We start from the raw sequence: 19,560 nt of genomic DNA, 5'->3' as shown, positions 1-19,560 counted from the left end.
TTTGTTTGATATTATAAGGGTTACAGCGTGCCATGCCTCGATATATGGAACTTCCTTATACTGTATAGGCTTGTCAGGTTCTCTCCCAATTAAACATAAAGCAGAAAAAATCCTTTAGGTCAATTTGTCGTCTATGCATGAACCCTGGTTCACCTGATTACTTTTTTTCTTTTTTATAGAGGTCATAGTTTCCCCAGCAATTTTACAATATTCCTCTGTCGCTGTTCCTTGACCTTTTTTGTTTCCTTCTCCTTGGTCACTGCAACATCAACTTTTTTTATATGGTCAGCCTCTGCCATGTGAGATTCTATTAGCCCTCCGAGTCAGGTGTCAGGTAATACCTTGATTCCTAATATCTGTGCAGTTTTCTTTTTCTTCGGTAACAATGGAGAATGGACAACCAGACAATGACACTGCCACACATAACAGTTGTTACAGATGGCTTTTGAACACTGTGGACATTAGATGGTAGTACAGTATATCACTCAGCCAGAACTTGGCTAGTTTCACTACACAATCATGTGGTGACCCTTCACAAACATATTGTCTCAACACCTGTGTTATAGTGTTGGTTCTTTACACCATTTTTTGGAATGAAAAATGTTATGTGTTTTATTAGGGCTAGTAATAGTTTTTAGGCGTTTTGAGAATGATACCCTTGAGTGAGCAGGTCGCTTGTGACATTGTAAGTATTGTGGACTGCAGTTATACTCTCTTAAATTTATTACAATCAGGTAATGTTTCTGCACATAGACTTGCACTACACTAATATACAGTATTTTACGACCTTCTACTATGTGCTTTTCACCTATTGCTGCTTGAGTAATATCAACACAACAAAATATATTATGTTCATGAGCTTTTTTTCTAGATTTTACATCTTTTTTCCTCATTCAAAGGTGTAAATGTTCCCATAAAATTAAGTCTGTTTCATTCCACCTGATGTTGCCAGTGACTCCATAAATTGAGGATGCGAAATACAGCAGTGCAGTATTGATTTTATTGATTCTGAAACAAAAAATAAATAAAATTTCAGTTTCTGGAAGATTACTTTGAGTTTCTGAATGAATTCAGTTCCTTTAAAATAATCAATTTTCTTATTTGTCAAAATTTGTGGTTATTACCCTGATTACATAAGCACAACTCAATAATTTCTTTGAAGATAAACTGGTGTTATTTCCTGGAGAGTTTTTATTTTTACAGTGTGTGAAAAGGAAACTTTAAGTTTTGGCCAGTTTTTGGGTAGTTACTGATGGTTTTCTGACTTGCTATTCAGTTTTTATTGATGTATTTAACAATTACCTACTGTAAGAAAGAACAAAGACAACTATGAAGAGTTGAGGTACAGATAGACAAAACCTGTATGATTCAAACAAAATGTGGGTTTTAAACACATTAACGGAAAACAGAAAAACGTTGTTTGCTGATGCAAATCTCCAAATAGACTACTCAAGATGGTGGAACTTCTAGTAACACTAGAATTACCAAAGCCTATGAAAAAACTCATAATCCCAGCCCACCTTAAATCCATTTGCACCTCTACGTCAGCATCTTTTGTGTTGTGAATGTGTCGATCAAGACAAGCAGCAAGCAGCCTGCTATCCCATCCCCCCACCAACGCAGAAAGGGCAGAAAGTTCTCTCAATCCAAGTCTGTTTACCTGCGTGTGAGTAGCTTAGAGTTGTGTAGGGTAAATAATATATCGTTATTTGACATGCATGCATTTCATGTGTGTTCCGTGTCTACAACAATCTATGTAAACACATCATTAAAACAGAAACGTTTTTCATGTTTTAGTAATAATTGACAAAATTTAGACATGAAGTGTGTAATGTGTGAAGCCTGAAGTCCAAATATCAAATAAACACTTTCACAAAAGGTACAAGTATAGCAAAACAAGTGTACTTTTATTCAAGAATATAACTGCAGAAAAAGAACTCGCGTTAGGGTGCAACATTGACATGCCTTTAATATGACCACGTTGGTGGTGCAGCGGTAAGAACTGCTGACTCATAATCAAGATGTTTGTGGTTCGATCCCAGACTCTTACGTTTTGAGTAGTAAACTGCTCTTATTCTTACTATTATAGAATAAAAACATACATTTGATGTGAGTCTGTAACACCCAGTGTAAATTTATGGTACTTGTAAAGGTTAGTGTTTTTTTTTTTAATTCAGTTTTATTCTCTCAGTCGCGTTCACGCTCGCCCTGATCTGATACTGCTGTTTTCAAATAAAGACATGCTATAACAGAGGTGAACTCAGGTGAGGACGAGGGTTCTACAACAGAGAAAGAGAACAGAAGTCCTGCCCACAAGAAACGTCCACTCACATATAAGAACAATGCAGCTGCACCAGGCATAAAGGCGAAAGATGGCACTTTTTGGATGCAGCAACAGGTCCGGCGTCATCCTGCCAGTCATTCTGCCCCACACCTGTCCTTCAAAGAAACAGCACGGCTTACAGAGCTCGCCAAGGTATTGCGCAAAGTCCTGTTTGTGATTATGTTTTTATATGAAAACCATGTACTTATATAAAAGCCAGATTGAATGTTATTTACTTTCATTCATTTACTTACTTTGACTTTACGCTATAGGAAGATAGACTGCAGAGCTTCCTGTATTTGATTGACATAGGCATGCTGACAAAGTACATGTGCACTGAAGTGACTTTAACTGCAGGTGGAAGCTCCACGCAACTGTTGTTACGGTTCTGCCTTTGTCTAGAAAGGGTTTCATAAGCTTTATGATCTTAGTCTCGGAAAGTCTTTCTCCTGTGGGGCGACTGGGATCTTTTTCCTGAATAAGATCAAACACAGTTGCGCATGGTGTGACAGGACACATTTACAACACAAAAAACGCTGATGGAGAGGTGCGAATGGATTCAAGGAAGGCCGGGATTATGAGTTTTTTCGTAGGCTTTGGTAATTTTAGTGTTAATAAAGATTCCTGGCAGGAAGAGGCAGGTCCAGGCAGACAGACACCAGAAGCGATGGTGAAGCTGTCAATCTTCCAGTCTGCTGTGGGAAGAAACATAAAGTGTTGGTCAACAGCGCCCTCTTGTGTTCTATTGGGAAATTACCATTATCTAAGCCTTTACGCTGCCTCCAATGTACACCATATGTAATACTACAATAAAAGAACATTTGATTCTCTTGGTGATTTACTATTGAATGGTGTGTTGTATGAATTATATTTATTTACTTTGTTAATACCAGGGAATAAGTCAGTGGAAAAATAAATTGTTTAAACACAGAAAATAGCTCTATAACTATTCCAGTGGACAAAAAAAATGTTGGGTCTTTGATGCTATCTATCATTTAGTGAGCCTCAGGTAAGATCACCATAAGGAGCAATTATTGTCTGTCCTTAATAACTCTGTTATTGGAATAAATGTGTCAACTGGGATTTTATAAGAAATTAGATCTATAGATAATGTATCATTTTATTCAAACTGAAGAAGCGGACAAGTGGAAGACTTCATTTATTATGGCCACAGAATAATATACATCTGTTAATGTCCCATGCTTTAAGTAACAAACCAGCTTTGTTAAATATCTATTTGGAAACATGCTAGTAGTGTATGTTGGTGATCTGCATTGATGACATTCTAATATTCTTCAAATATCTGTATGGGCATAGTAAACATATTCCTGAGGTCTTATTATATCTAAAGAAAAACAGATGTTCATATTTCAAAGAATTTTCAGATATCCTCAGCATTACTTCTGGATGGTGACACATTCTACGTTTATATTTTCATCATATACATATACAAGATTTGACCAATCAAATGTTCTATGTTTGTGAATAGTGATAATACTATGTTAATGTAATGGCAATCTAGGTATCTTGATTTGACCAACATGCATCCTGCAAAATACTACTTTACATGAAAAATAAACCTTTCTAACACATAACTTGACATATTTGGTTATGCATAATTTTCTAATCCACTTATTAATTCAGACACAGGTCCCGGGCTGGGGATGGGTTTAGTCCATAGGCAACTGCTCTAAGACTACAAGTTAAGCTCCACTTCTTGTAAAATGTCACAAAAAAATCTGTGACATACTGTATGTACTGTTGTATTTACATTACTATTACAAGGAGCTTGCTAGAATGTGTTCAATTTCATGGCTAATTCATTCAGAATTAGCCATAATTTATTGCAGGTCATCTAACGTGATTTTTTTTTCTCATGGCAGCACAATCCATTAAAACCCATTGAAATGCAGCTCCACTGGAGTTCAATGGCATTTCAGAATATGCTTTTTCAGTGCAGCAAAGCTAGACGTTTATTGGACAAATGCTTCAAAACATCATTTCTAGGGATAAACTGTAATTTCTTGATGTTTTTTGTAAGACTTGGAGTTGGATAGTGCATTGCCTCAGCTATACAAGCTATTGTGTGTACAATTGGCGCTACATCAGCAGGCGTAGAGAGGAGCTTCTCCTGTTTAAAATTAGTCAAGTCGTACAGCCGCAACACAAAAAGGCCAAAACCGCTTAAGCTACCTTGCTGTGCTGGCAATTGAGATGAAACTGGTCAAGTCTCTGGAAAAGACTCCCAGTTGGTACTGACAGGGCCACAGACCATTTTCTACAAAAGAAAAGAGGGTAGAATTTACATATAAATAAAATGATGCAATCATTGACTTATTTTATAATGTAGATAGATAGATAGATAGATAGATAGATAGATAGATAGATAGATAGATAGATAGATAGATAGATAGATAGATAGTAGGGCTAAAATGTGCTTCCCTTGTTTGACCACTAGCTGGGAAAAAAGCCTGTTTGCTCGGGGACACTAGTCTGTCTCTGGATGAGCACACACACACACCAAATAGACACTAGGACCAATTTAGCGTTGCCAATTCACCTAACTTGCATGTTTTTGAACAGTGGGAAGCAACTGGAACACTCTGAGGAAACCCACGAAGACACAGTGAGAACATGAAAATTCCATATAGGGAGGACCTGGGATGCAAACCCTGGTCTCCTTACTGTGAGGCAGCAGTGCTACCACTGCACCACCGTGTCAACCATAAAGAAATAAGTTTTTTGTAAATTATAGTGCAGTCACTGCTGAGATTGCCATTAAAATTGCTGAGTAAGTTTGATATTGTAAGAATTTTGTTATTGAAATGGTAGATCCAGATACAGAAATGAAAAGATAGGTGAGGGTCAATTAATCTGACAAACTTTCTTAAATAGCCAAAACTTGCTTGAGAAAACAATATCGGGAATATGTACTTAATTAATTCTTGGTGTTTGTTTTTGCCTTTAGATGCCTTAATATTTTATTCTCTTTGTTAATTTTCTTTACTATTCCCCATGTTTTTCAATGGGTGCTGCCATTTTTTCAGCAATGGAAGCAGTGTAAAGGTATTATCAAAAAATATGCCTGTACTGGCATGGCTGCACTATAAAAGAAGTTGGCCTACAAAGAAAGCTTCTGAAATGTGCCCACTTGATGGAAAGATTCAGTTGATGACTAGCACTCACACCGTCAGAATATACTTTAGGTCAATAGGACTTCTATGCTGTCCTGTTAAACACATTAGGCAAAAACAATGAACCAAAAAGATATTTCTTTAGCAAGAACAAATATTTTATTTATTTAATTACAAGTTTTGACACACACTTATACAGGGTGGCCCATGAAAATGTGGCCTGCCTCCACGGACACAGTTGTGTCTGAACAGGCACAGAAATGTATTGACGCAGAAGGAGATCACTTTCTGCATCTTCTGTAAATGTGAGTACCAAATTTGTTCATTTTTCTCTTCAGCATGTAACGCATTCATCTTGGTGGAGGCCGGCCACTTTTTTGTGCAACAATATACTGGAACTTACATAAAAATACATTAAAACATTGAATGAAACTAATTTCTCATAAAAAAAATTAAGCAGAATACAATAAATAATACAGAAAGTAATACTAGATGCATCTAAATTTGGAAAGAACCCATCACACACACACACTCTTCTAATGCATGTCAGTCTATAAAACAGATGCCACAAATGTTCCTCATAACCACATCAGAAATAAATCAAGCTCAGGTTTCCCTCTGTTTATGAGATCAGTATGTCACTTGGTTGTAACATTTTTTGATATCTAAGACCAGTTTTTGATTCACAAACTGATTTCCTTGCTATAAAGGTTAAAAAAAATGAACAAATAGTGTAGCATGTATGGTGACAAGTCATACGCACTAATTCACTAATTCTTTATTGTGTGCTTACGGTGCATAGATGTGTTTTGCTGTTTGTCTAAATTCAAACGTTTCTATTTTTTCTGTAAGTGCAATTTGAGTTAACCTGCATCTAGTACTGCATGCAGGTCCTCCAAATTGCAGGGAAAACATGGAGGTTGGTGGCAGGATTGGCACTTTAGCCACTGCAAAAAAAAACTCACACTGTTCCATTCCATTCAAACTAGTGTGGTGCTGAGGTGTCACCCATTGCACGGCTGCACTCAGGTCATAATTGGGAGGCTGAGGTGGTTCTTTGTGTGGTGGGTGCGGCATCAGGCTGTACCAGTCCATGCTCCAAACCTTGAGTTAAAATAAAACCATGAGTCTGAAGCAAAATTACAAGCAGGTAAGAAAAACTGATTAAAAAGGTAAGGAGAGTGAGAAAAACTCTCATAATCAAGATGAACATTGGTGTAATTAGACACTGAGTGACTGGAGAAATTCAAACAAATAGTTGGGGTGCCAACTGGCCATGCAATTTATTGCAAGGTAATCCAAATAAACAAAAATGTGGTTGGAAAATAAACAGATGCATGGTGGCTCAATCAAAATCAGCCACAAGGAAGTTATATTAAAGCCTTCTTAGTGGAAGTAGCTCTGAAGAGTGGATCTGGCATGGGCGCTCCATCCTGCACTAAGTTTAGATCCATAACTGACTGCCTTCTTCTGGGAACGTCTTAGTTTATGCTGCTCCAAACTTAAGTGGTGGGCATTTTCTGGGCGAAGAGAGTGTGGTCAATTGCCCTCATTAGGTGCCTTCTTCAAGCTCTGAAGGGAAGAGAAAGTATCATTAGCGACAGTGCCCCCTCTCATCCTGGGTAGGTATTGCATACCTGAGTTAAGCCTGTAAGGTGATCCTCAGATGCTCATGTGGTTCAGTCATACCGAATGAGGTGTTCCTTTGTCTATAGTGCTAATCCAGCAGAAGTCTATCTCTGTATTCAAGGACCTGAAGAACAAGGCAATGAAAGAAAGAGACAACAAAATAAAGGATTTGTCATTAAAAGTAACACATGAGTAGTTCTAGAGATTCAACACCCATGCAACACTGCATAACCTAAAACAGCATCTTCTGACCGTGAAGCTGCTGCAGTTTTCCCAGCTCATAAATGAAGGAGGCTACACTACAAAATGGGTTTTCAATGTTGACATACTTTTTTGAAAGCAAATGCCATTCTGTAAACTTCATCTCTCAGGGTGAGAAGAAAGTCCCAGGGCACAAGGCTTCAAAGAACAAGGTTACCTTGCTACTGGGTAGAATTGTGCAGGTGATGTGAAGTTAAGACCACTGCTGCTTTATCATTTCTAAATCCCTGTGGTGGTGTGGCAGTCGAACCATAAAGCCTTTGTGACATGGGAAGTGTTTGATGACAACGTCCAATATTATTTGTCACCCTTAATTAAAAAATATACAACTGAAAACAATTTGTCAAGAAAGACTCTACTGGTAATTGATGATGCTCCTGGTCATCAAGCATTGTTGGTTATGGAAATAGCATTCAAATGTTTTTTCTCCACCTGAACATGATGTTTCTGTTGCAGCCTATGGAGCAAGGTGTTATTGGAGCACTTTAGGTGTTTTACCTTTTGCAGATGCTGATGATCAAGCTTCATTGAAGCAACTTTGGAAACACTTTCATTTTGGAATGTGTTAGCTGTTTTTAACAAATCAATGGATCCACAAAAAATGAATGCCTTTTGGAAGAAGCTTTGCTTTCAACTGGGATATGACTTTATTGGATTGGAGAAAGACATTGATGCTAAGGAAAAGATGTTGGCTCTTGCAAAGGAGGCTGGAATTGCTGAGGTCGTTACAGAGGATGTGGGTGTCCTGTCGAACTTGAATGAAGAAGAACTCAGAACAGAACAACTCACTGGAAAAACTTCAACTTTCAGAGGAGCAGGAAGAACAAGAAGATGAAAAAGAAGATAAGAACACAGTGGACAACTCTAACATGAAAGAAATTATGAACCCTGCAGACAAATTAACATATACTGTATCAGTAGTGAATATAACAAGGACAAGATGAGAAACTTCACATTTAAGAATGCTTTGACACCCAACAAGGAGATGTATGAATTAAATTGATTAGAGTGCCAGAAGAATCCATTCTTGGGTTTTTTCCAGTCTAAACAGTTTTGTTACAACCTTCCATATCGGATAACACAGTGTTTAATTAAAGAAAATTATGTTCCAATGCAAATATGAAATGTCTGCCTCAAAGTCTCCCATCACCTGACTCTCATCAGGCCACCCAAGAACAACTCACTCATGTCTTTTCTTCACCCTTCTATCAAGTCTTCTCTTCTTCATTTTGTCACTATAATATCATGACATTACATTTTTGATTTTTTTAGGTTTCGTTTCTTACTCAAATAATATGTTTTTGTTGGTTTAGCGACATTTGAAAAAAATTGTGTGTGTTTTTCAGGGTTGTGCGGGAATGTATTATAATTTTTCCCATTTAAAATTAAGGAAATAGGTTTTCGATTTACATTTTTTTGATTTTAGCAACATTTTCAGTGACAAATTAAATACATAAATAGAGGGAAGCATGTATTCTACACATGCAGCTAAATATGCAGCAGAAGTGTTAATGATTTGTTTTTGCTACATATATCTTTATAACTTTAATAATGAAGCGGGAGAAAAAAAATAGGCCAATAATAACAAAACATTGTTGCAGTGCAAAGATCACAATTTAGATTCAAATTATTCTCTATTAACCCAAAAAAAGAGTGACTGTATTGCAGTAAACACTGGGAATCAGAAATAACTTTTGGAATACATATTTTTACAACTAACAAATGTATATATATTCACAACTCTATTCAAAACCTTAATTGATGTAATTTGTGCCAAAGAAAACATTGACCGGTGGGGCCACCATCTGTAACTTAAGCTTAATTTTAAATTATAGACAGAAAGAATCATTTTTGTGACCAAAGATGACATAATAAAATTACATTTATCACCACAGTTAATAAATGCAGTATATTAGAGCCAAATTTTTAAGTTAATATTAACAAATTAGTTTTGCTTAATTTAAATAGAATGTAGGTTTCACATAGATAATGGAATAATTTGTTTACACCCCTATAAGATAATAATTTAATGAAATATTCTGCTATATTTCTGTATTTAGACAATAGAATGAGCTCAGATTGAAATAAAACAGCTGGAAAGAAACATGAACGGTTGGACAGAAAGGCATTAAGGAAATCTAGCTTTCTGACTTAGAACTTAGCTGTGCTTGTTGAGAGTTTTCATATAGTTCCAAATAGTTCAAAATACAGCTATGAGAAAGGCATTAAGAGCATATAGTTTTCTGATCATATGTACATACAGTTTATCAAACACAGGTCCAAGTGTATGTGAAAACAGATACAAAAACTTTAAGAAATGTAGCCTAAACAACGTAAGCCTTAACCGAACACTACAGACAAGACATTATTCTTTTTTTGTTTGTGTATTATCATCTTTCTTCTTTATTTCTTGTGTGAATTATTTGCTTTGAATGTAAACAAATTATTATTATTTTTTTGTACAAGCCATACAAATTGCTGGAATGCCATTCTCCTGGGTGTGTTTTGAACTAATCTGAACTATTTGAAAACCCTTAACAAGCACAGCTACACATTGAAACCAAAGTAATTATTGAAAGGTCTCCGTGCTAGTTAACTAAATTAACCTGTCATACCAGTGTCCTCTTCAATTTTCCAAGAAATCTGTAACAGTAATGAGAAGATCAACAGTGAAAATACAGCCCTTCTTTAAAATATCTTATGTTCTCACTGAATGTAGAAGTAAATTTCCTCAATTTCAAAGGATATGTTTAAGTCGTTACTACTTGTGTTAACTGTTTAAGTTGAGCATCTGTGTTTTTCTTTTACCTTTTCTTTCTGAGAGATATTCCTACATTTAAGTCAAATTTGTAACTTTGTACTGTTTCCCCCGCCATTGTGACTTGCCATATTATCTAGTTTTAACTCTTTCACAAAATGCAGCAATTTTGCATCATTATTTCATGCCATGTGTACTGCCATGTCTTGCAAATTTAGCAGATTGGATTAATGAAAACAGATTAGCCAGGAGGGAAGTCTAGAATGAGGAAAAGGTTAATACCAAAAGAACCAACTGGCTGAAACATAATTAGTTGCCTTATCACTCACTCTCAGAAGCATCAGAAAAAGCCCTGAATGTATGTAAAAATGTGTAAATCCTTAAAGCATGAATGACCATTATCTGACAAAACAATTGTCCACTTCAGAGATTTTCCGGGTAACAGTGACAATTATAAGTGCTACTTTTGTAATCAAGGCCTGTTAATTAACATACAAATACAGATTTTATGACTGTTTTGGAATAATTATTTGACCAGTTTCCAAAACAGCCCCACTAACCAGCTGCAGATCTCCGCACAGCTGCTCCAAATATATTGTAAGTTTCTATGTAGTTGACTGTAAGTTTGTGTATTAGGAGAAAATTTCCTTGTTCTTAACCTTAGGGGCCACATGAAAACTACTTGAAAGACCAGGGGCCTCATGTATAAACGGTGTGTATGCACTAAAATGTTGCATACTCCCTTTTAGGGGTGGGCGGTATGACCAAAATTCTATATCACAGTATTTTTGTAAATTATCCCGGTTTCACGGTATTCAATGATATTTTTTTTCCCATGCATGAGTGGATGTTAACCACATTTTCCACTGCAATTACTGCAGAAGACTGGCTAAGAATAACCTATTCCACTGTCATGAGCATTGTACATTGTACAAAAAAAAAACATTTTAATGTACACACAAGTATTAATACAGGTTTGCATGGCTCCATAAAGTGATAGTTTTCAAGGGGGTTGCAATAATGAAGAGAAGGACTCACATTGCATGACAGACGCAGTCAAAATATAGAACCTTTTATTGAACAAATTTTGCAAAAACTTAAACTATAATTTTGACAACATATTTTCAACCATCCAAAGAGGCATTTAGACTTAGTAAAATATCCAGAGGTGCTTGCCAAAAGTTGTATTGCACTGAACATATCTTAGAAAAGGAATAAATAGTAAATATTTTTTGTAAACCAACTACACTTTCTGTTAATGTTAACAGTCTCTGTCCACTGACACGTTAAAGTGACTTTTTAAACAACTTTACCATCATTAAACTGCATAATATTTAAACTAATAAATAATAACAATAAAATAAATAATAGTACAACTTCCAGTAATAATACTATTACTTCAAGACTTCAAGCCCAGGTGCATTACACAGTATTCACCAAATAAAAATAAAATAAAATAAAACAAGTGCAACTTGGTGATGACATCTTTACCAACTGAACCATCATTTAGGCAAACTGCATTAATATGGACCTTGCTTCAAGCTAAGCTATATTTATAATGCTATTTGTGGTATAGCCCTACGGAAGCATATTAGGGCCACAGTGAAGAAAAAAAAATACGAACACAGGGAAGAAAAAACAAACTATATGTCGAGAATAAAGTCAACATGTTGACTTTATTCTGAACATTTCCACTTTAATTTTGACACTTACGTTGAGATTAAAGTCGACATTTCCACTTTATTCTCATAGTTTATTTTATAATTAAAGTAGAATGTCGTAAACTAAACTTCATCCTAAAATCAATGTTTAATTTACTAGATTTTCTCAAACCCCGTCATAAGTTAGTGCAGCACATTAAATACTTTGTGTTAAGTGTTCCCCGACCCAGTTGTTAATCACTATGCTTCTTAAACTGACTTCCTCTCCACTAAGAGGAGGCGCCGGCAGCAATCACCGCACAGAATCCATTCACTTCATGATATTCCTGCTCTCTGAAAATTTAGAATGCTAAGATAAATATTTGATATCATTTTCATGATGAAATGCATTAAAGCAGGTATTAAACATGCACGGTAGTGAGGCGGTAGTGCTGCTCCCTCGCAGTAAGGGGTCCCCAGGTATGTTCAGTGTAGAGAACTTTATGGCAGGTGTTACAAGGCTTCATAAAACTGGATGTATGAATAGGTATCGCAAAGGTTTAACTTAAATATTGTGTAAATGTTGGGTTTGTGACCTGCAACCTCCACGCCGCCAAGCCCCCACATGATTAATACATGCTTTAATGCATTTCATCATGAAAATTATATCAAGTATTTATCTTAGCATTCTAAATGTTCTGAGAGCAGGAATATCATGAAGTGAATGTATTCTGTGTGGAGATCGCTGCCGGCGCCTCCTCAGTACAAGAGGAAGTCAGTTTAAGAAGCACGTACCGATTTAACATGGCTCGGGGAACACTTAACACAAAGCATTTAATGTGCTATATAACTTATGATAGGGTCTGAGAAAATCTAGTAAATCAAATATTCATTTTACAATGAAGTTTAGTTTACGATGTTCCAATTTAATGACCAATTACGAGAATAAAGTCAACATGTCGACTTTAATCTTGACATAAATGGCGATAATAATGTAGAAATGTCGAGAATAAAGTCAACATGTCGACTTTATTCTTGTCATAAGCGTCGAGATTAAAATGGAAATGTCGAGAATAAAGTCAACATGTCGTCACACTATTACACAGTACCCAGGTACATTACACTGTATTGAAAACAAATAAACAAGTACAACTTGGCTTGCAGTATTATCCAGTAGTATAGAAACAGTATTTACACATTTCAACATAATGGTCCACATCCGACCTTTAAAAACCAAAGTATCTCCAGGCAATGGACGCGACTCCTTTTTTCGGCAAAAGTTCTTCTGTGTCATCATGTTCAACTTTATCGTCAGCTACAGCTCCAGTTTCGGAATGTTCTCTGTCCATTTTCACCGCGCAATACCTACACTACCACTACCTATTTAGTAGTGTAGCAGTGAAAAAGAGCCCCTGCGCAACGCCTCTGTGATTAGCGGTGTAGCAGTGAAAAAGGTCCCCACTTGAACAGTTTCCCGCTGCGTCACGTTCTGAACGTCTTTTAGGCAATTTAAACCGGTGTTGCGGTACAAGAAAAATCCATATCATAACAAAAATAAAAAATGGTTTTCGGTATGAACCGGTATACCGCCCAGCACTACTCCCTTTGCATGCTCAAATCACGATGTATAAAATCTAAACTTGGCGTAAAGCCACGCACATTTTTACGCTAGCTCAAACCATGGCGTATGCAAGTTCTCCGCTCAGTTTTGCAAACTGGCAGCACCCAGCATCAAAGCATTGCTTTTGTTCAAGTGTGGTTTCCCTTTCTTTTTTAAATCCACGTCCCTGACACGGCTTTATCAAATACACTGAAATTAACTGCACATTGTTTATTAGTTTAAGGCATCAGATTGAAATTAACCTGTAACATTATAATGGTCCACGGAATGACCAAACTATTCCAAATACAATAGCTGCTTTAGCGTTGTTACTCTCACTGCACCTTATTCTTCTTCTTTCAGCTGCTCCCATTAGGGGTTACCACAGCAGATCATCTTTTTCCATATTACTCTCACTGCAGCACTCGGAGTATTTATATCACTGTATCTGAGTGTGGAATCACAGCTGTACAGCAGCTGATCGGAGAGAATTATCGGTATACAACATCTAGCACACGCTGCCTCAGCCATGCTGTCTACTGAACTGCTCGCATACGGCAAACACTTCAGAGCCTTTCCTGTAGGGACATCGCAGTTCAGAAACAGTTTCATCCCAAGAACTATAAACACAATCAATCAGTCCATCAAGTGCTCCTTGTAGAACTGTTTGTACTTATTAGTACAATTACTTCGCTGTAAACTTGCGATACAGTTATAATATTGCACAACCTGAGCCACTTTATAAAGCACCTATTTACATATGATGACTATATCATTTCTAAGGTGAAATGCAGCAAAAAATGTTTATTATGTTATACAGATAAAATGTTAACTTCATTTAAATAATCTATATTGTTAATAATTAAACATGTGAGGACACGGTGATGCAGCACTAGCTAGTTCAGGGATTGTTCCTACCTCGTGCAGTATTCTTGCTGGGGCTGGCACTGCACTGGAAGGATAGATGGATAGAATAATTAAACATGTACTACGAAGATATTTCAATGTTCCTTAAAAGGTTTGAAGAATCAGCGTTCTAAGCTTACAGATAGCTTAACATCTATTACAGAGCTGATTGTGTGTGGTTACTTGGAGAAAGAAAAGGAAGGACAGGAATTGAGGGTTAGTTCATTTGAAAGAGACAGTACTGCTGTATAAATTATTTCATCGACGGTCACACATGGCGCAGCAAGCATCTTGCGGGAGGCAGGAACAATTTCTCGACAGGGTGCCAGCTTGTCACTATCACTGTGCCACCGTGTTCGCTAGTTTAATAACATGCTTTAATTCCTATCATCATGAAAGTGATATCAAGTATACAAGAAAGCCCGTTTAAAAAGCGCGTAGTGATTCACACACATAGAGTACATAGAAGAACACATACAATTAACGTGCTACTTCAGTTACGATGGGATTTGAAAAACTAGTAAATTAAATGAGGTTAAGATAAAGTTTATGATGTTCTACTTTAATGACAAAATAAACAACGTGATCAAAGTGGAAATTTCGTGATTAAAGTTGACATTTCGAGCTTTTATCCCAATATGTCCGTATTTTTTTTATTTTATCTGTACCCTAATAAGCTTTCATATGACACTCAGACGGTGGGCTACGATATCTAACAACTTCTTTTTTATTTCGGGCACTGTGTGACTTTGTGAACTCGAGCTTTCGAGTTTCTCCGACACTCTATGTCACTCGATCAACTTCCTTTTGTTGTTTATACCATTGTTTAAACCAACAAATAGTGCGTTTTTCCTTGCCTCCACTTGGTATTCGCTGAAATTCTTCTATTTTCCCCCATGCTTTTGCTATTGCCTTTTCACAGAACACTGAGCTTAAGGGTTATTTATATTGATTTGCATATTCAAAAAGGCGTAATTTTAGGAGGAGTTCGGGAGTGGCAGCAGGTGCGTGGACATGCATTACTTTTCACATTGACCGGGATTTATGTAGTGGAAGAACGCACAGGTTCATGCATCTGGATTTTTTTGTGCATACGCACATTTCTGTATTTCTCCATATGCCATGTTTAAGTGTGAATTCTACGCACAACGTTATGCATGAGGCCCCAGCTGCTTAATTTTATGTCACTTATTTTTATGATTTGGATTTTTTACGTACTGTAAAATTCATTCAAATATGCTGTCATTGTTAGAATTTTTCCACAAAAATCCTAACGAACCCAAAACGTATCAAATCGAAGTTGCAGAAATTTAAGGACTGTTACAGAAGAGAAGTCATATTTTGCCTAGATAAATGTTTTTTAAACTGTGGGCCGAAACAGTACTAGCAAGGTTGTCATTTTTAAATTGCCTTATATACAGTAGTTTTTAAATAAGCATAGCTCAAGATGTTGTTCACTTGTTGAATAAAAATAGTCTGTTTCAAAGTAGTTATAAATTTTGTCAAGGTATGCTAAGAGAGATGTACTTTTACATCATTCAGATAGCAGTTCCATTGAAAAAATAACTCAATTAGTTATTAGTAGCAAGAAAATTATGCAGCACGTTTTTCTTTCATTAGAGAAAGCCATTCAGGAAGCACAAGATACTACAGTGCAAATTTATACGTTTATGCCTCAGGCTACTCATGCTTTTTAGTTACAATGGGGACATTACAGTAGTTGTTAATTTTTCGGTACCTTGGGATTAAATTCTTTAAGTAGCTAATTCATGCAGGTTTCTGATGGCCTACAACTATAAAATACATTTTAGAGCATGTTAAAGAATATGAAACTTGTACTAAGATAAGATTTCCAACACATGTCCTTCAGGCTTATTAGACTCTCTCTACCTGTTTCTACAAGATCACTATCTACTGTTCCAGTCATCTTCAACACAGATTCACTGTGATCTGTATTATTTTAGTTACAGTCTATCTGTTTTCATAATCAGGTCACTTTGTTCCCCTACAGAATTTATCCACTGCTTCTAATGGCAAAGGAAGATATTTCATTTTCATGTAGTTCCTGGTGAATTTGTGTCTCATTTAGAAGCTCAGTTTTAAGAGATGTATTGCCATGTATTACTCAAGGTACTCCAAGATAGTCAATGTACACTTTTTACCTGGGTTTCTTTCTTGCAATATTTTTTGAAAATGTTTTCCATAAGCAATTTCACAATCAAATATTACCATTTAATGTTATACTTTCTGGGGTCTCAGGTTCAAACAAACATGTTAAAAATCTATCATTCTGAATTACCATAATCTGCTATTGCCTGCCATTTGTCTCGAGAAATATTGTAGAGTGATGGCTTGTTATTGGATTGGTCCAAAGATATTTTCTAAAATACTTTTGGTATCCCTTAGTAAACTGTTTTTACTGTTTTTGGATTTTAAGATATTTCACACTTTATCTTTTCTGTTTCCATTTAGATTTCTTTGTGAATGCTGTCCCCTTATATCTTTCCTTAATTGAAAATTTCATTTTCCGCTCTTTGTATTCAAGTGGTTTCTCAAACTGCTCTATTACTCTCTCATGGATTCTTTACTTAAGAGAAAACTTTAGTTTTTTGCCATGTCCCAGTTCATAGTGTTCTGCCTCTAACTTGGCACCTACTTTGATCTTGATTTATTCTCCACTAGCAAAATACCCGCGTTTCGCAGCGGCGAAGTACTGCCTTAAAATTTTTATTAAGAAGAAAAATAAACCTTTTTAAACTGAAAGAAAATATACCAATAATTATTTGTTAAGGATCTGTTTGTATACCACATTATCAGTTTGGTTGTAATATGACCAAGCTGTGCACTGAGCTTACTCTTGAGCATGCAACGTACAGTTGGCCATGTGAAAAGCAATCTTGCCTCAAATCAATGCCAACCTTTTGTAGGGTCTGTCCCTGAGACTTATTAATTGTCATTGCGAAGCAGAGCCTTACTGGAAATTGGAGGCGTTTGAATTGAAATGGGAGATCAGAGGGTATAACAGGGATGCAAGGAATAAAAACTCTCTCCCCTGAGCCACTGCCAGTAAAAATAGTTGCCTCAATTAGGTTCTTTTGCAGACACGTGACCTGAAGTCTCGTGCCGTTACAAAGTTTCGGTGGCTGTAAGTTTCTCAGTAACATTATTGGTGCCCCAACCTTCAAAATTAGATTATGTTCAGGAGTGCCTGGAGGATTCAGAGTGTGGAGAAACTCTGCCGGATAGTGCACCGCATCTTCCACTTCTACAACTGAATCCACAGACTGATATGTTTTCGGTTGTGAAGGTAGTTATTGAAGTAAAATGTGGTTTATAGTCATAGTCATGTCATTTCTTGGTGTCAGGATAGCGCTCTCCCTCAACCATGACACGTCATTTTCGTGGAGATTTCGTAGATTGGGGTAAATATTTTGAAGAAGGCTTTGTAAGAGGCATTGGCGGTTGTCCAAAGGTGTAAAATATTTGGCCATTTCGGTACACTTGAAAGCGACAACTGAACAATTCAGCGACAGCCATCAATTCACATGCAGAACCATAGGTGAATGGCTTAAGCATTTCACTCTTATACTGCTCCTGTGTAGTATAATTATCTCCTGTACCGTCATCAGTTCACACCTTGAACCTGTCCCAGTCATTCAATACATAAGACACACTGTTCTTCCGGATATCAAGAGTGAGCCTGATATGGCCGCGCAATATGTAACACAGAGAATTGAAAAGGCAGACACCATCTCCGGGCATGGAAACCACTCGGTAAGTGACAGTTCTTTGATCGATGGTGATCACCTCGATAATTATGTTAATGGGGGTACGGTTGGAATGATAAAGGAAATAGTTTACATTGTTCAGGTACCTAAGTCTAAAATACCTACACAATAACTATAACTGTAATAAACAAACAATAAAACAGCAGTGAAGCCGTGGATGAAATAAAAAGGCTGCAGTTATCAGCAGGGAGATGTGAATACCGTGGCGAAGCAAGGAAGGGAATGAAGAGACCAGAGCGACGGACGGCCTTATATAGGCAGGCAGCCAACTACGTGGGAGGCGTGGGGATGGGGGACCCAACACCGCCTCACACGGCGACTGAGCTACAGGCTATAGGCGTATATATGTACGTAAGTAGGATTCAGTTAGCGTTGGGAACCCGCGTACCAAATTTCTTGAAGATGGGCCCATAAGTAACAAAGACTGTTGGAAAGTTCAATATGGCGACCAACAGTGGCGTCATACCACCGAAATAAGTACGTACATCGGTTTCGGTTAGCGCAGGGAAGCAGCCTACCAAATTTCGTGAAGATGGGGCCATAAATAAGAAAGTTTAACACGGCGGATGTTGTCGACTGTTATGACCGTTACGCGTAGAATATCGAAATGAAACCTGCTCCATTTTTGTGAGTAAGCTGTAAGGAATGAGCCTCCAAATTTCAGCCTTCTACCTACACGGGAAGTTGGAGAATTAGTGATGAGTGAGTCAGTGAGGGCTTTGCCTTTTATTAGTATAGATGTGTGTGCTGAGCTTGGCCTGGAAACTTTAACTTTAATTCCTTACTTGCATTTGATAATCAGCCTGTTCTTCAATGCTAATTTAGGTAGTGAAATTTAACGGTACCTGTTTAAAGTTTGGGTTATTCCACAATTGATAAGAAGATTATTCCTATTGGTAAAGCTTCCTTGTTTTTGTACAATGACAAAACAGATGCAACAATATATTTTGAATTTATAATAATTGTTTTTGGTTATGTCAGTGGGCTGACTTCTTATGACCATTGGGTAAAAAGGTCTTTTACACTCATTTTTTCTTTGGTCTTAAGGCCTGAAGAATAGGCCATATATGAATATGATATCGTCTGTTTATTTTTTCAGCAAGAAGTAGAAAAATTATGTCACCTGTCATGTTGTGACCAGAGGGAAATAAGAGCATGTGCGGTCAAGCTGTCGGTTTTCCTACAGTTAATGACAAAGATAGATATGGGGGACATGTCATATTGCCTAATGCATTATGACTAAAGAGACAGAGAGAATATATAGCATTCTGTCATTTTTTCCCTTCTAGATAGAACAAGGGAATGAGCAAGTCATCTCTTTGTTTTTGACCAAAGGCTGAGACGTTGTGGCACCTGCCTTTTCATCACCAGGATGAGATAGCCATGATTTATGACAATTGGAATGGAAGAGAGGGCATGAGGTTAGGCATGTGTTCATATTATTCAGAAGTTAAAATTGGTGGGTCTAGGAGTTTTCATTGTGTCATTTGTCATGATACAGACAATCAAAGAGAGGCAAAG

The sequence above is a fragment of the Erpetoichthys calabaricus genome, chromosome 2 (genome assembly GCF_900747795.2).
Source record: "Erpetoichthys calabaricus chromosome 2, fErpCal1.3, whole genome shotgun sequence".
Lineage (NCBI taxonomy): Eukaryota > Metazoa > Chordata > Cladistia > Polypteriformes > Polypteridae > Erpetoichthys > Erpetoichthys calabaricus.
Note: the sequence above shows the minus strand (reverse complement) of the source record.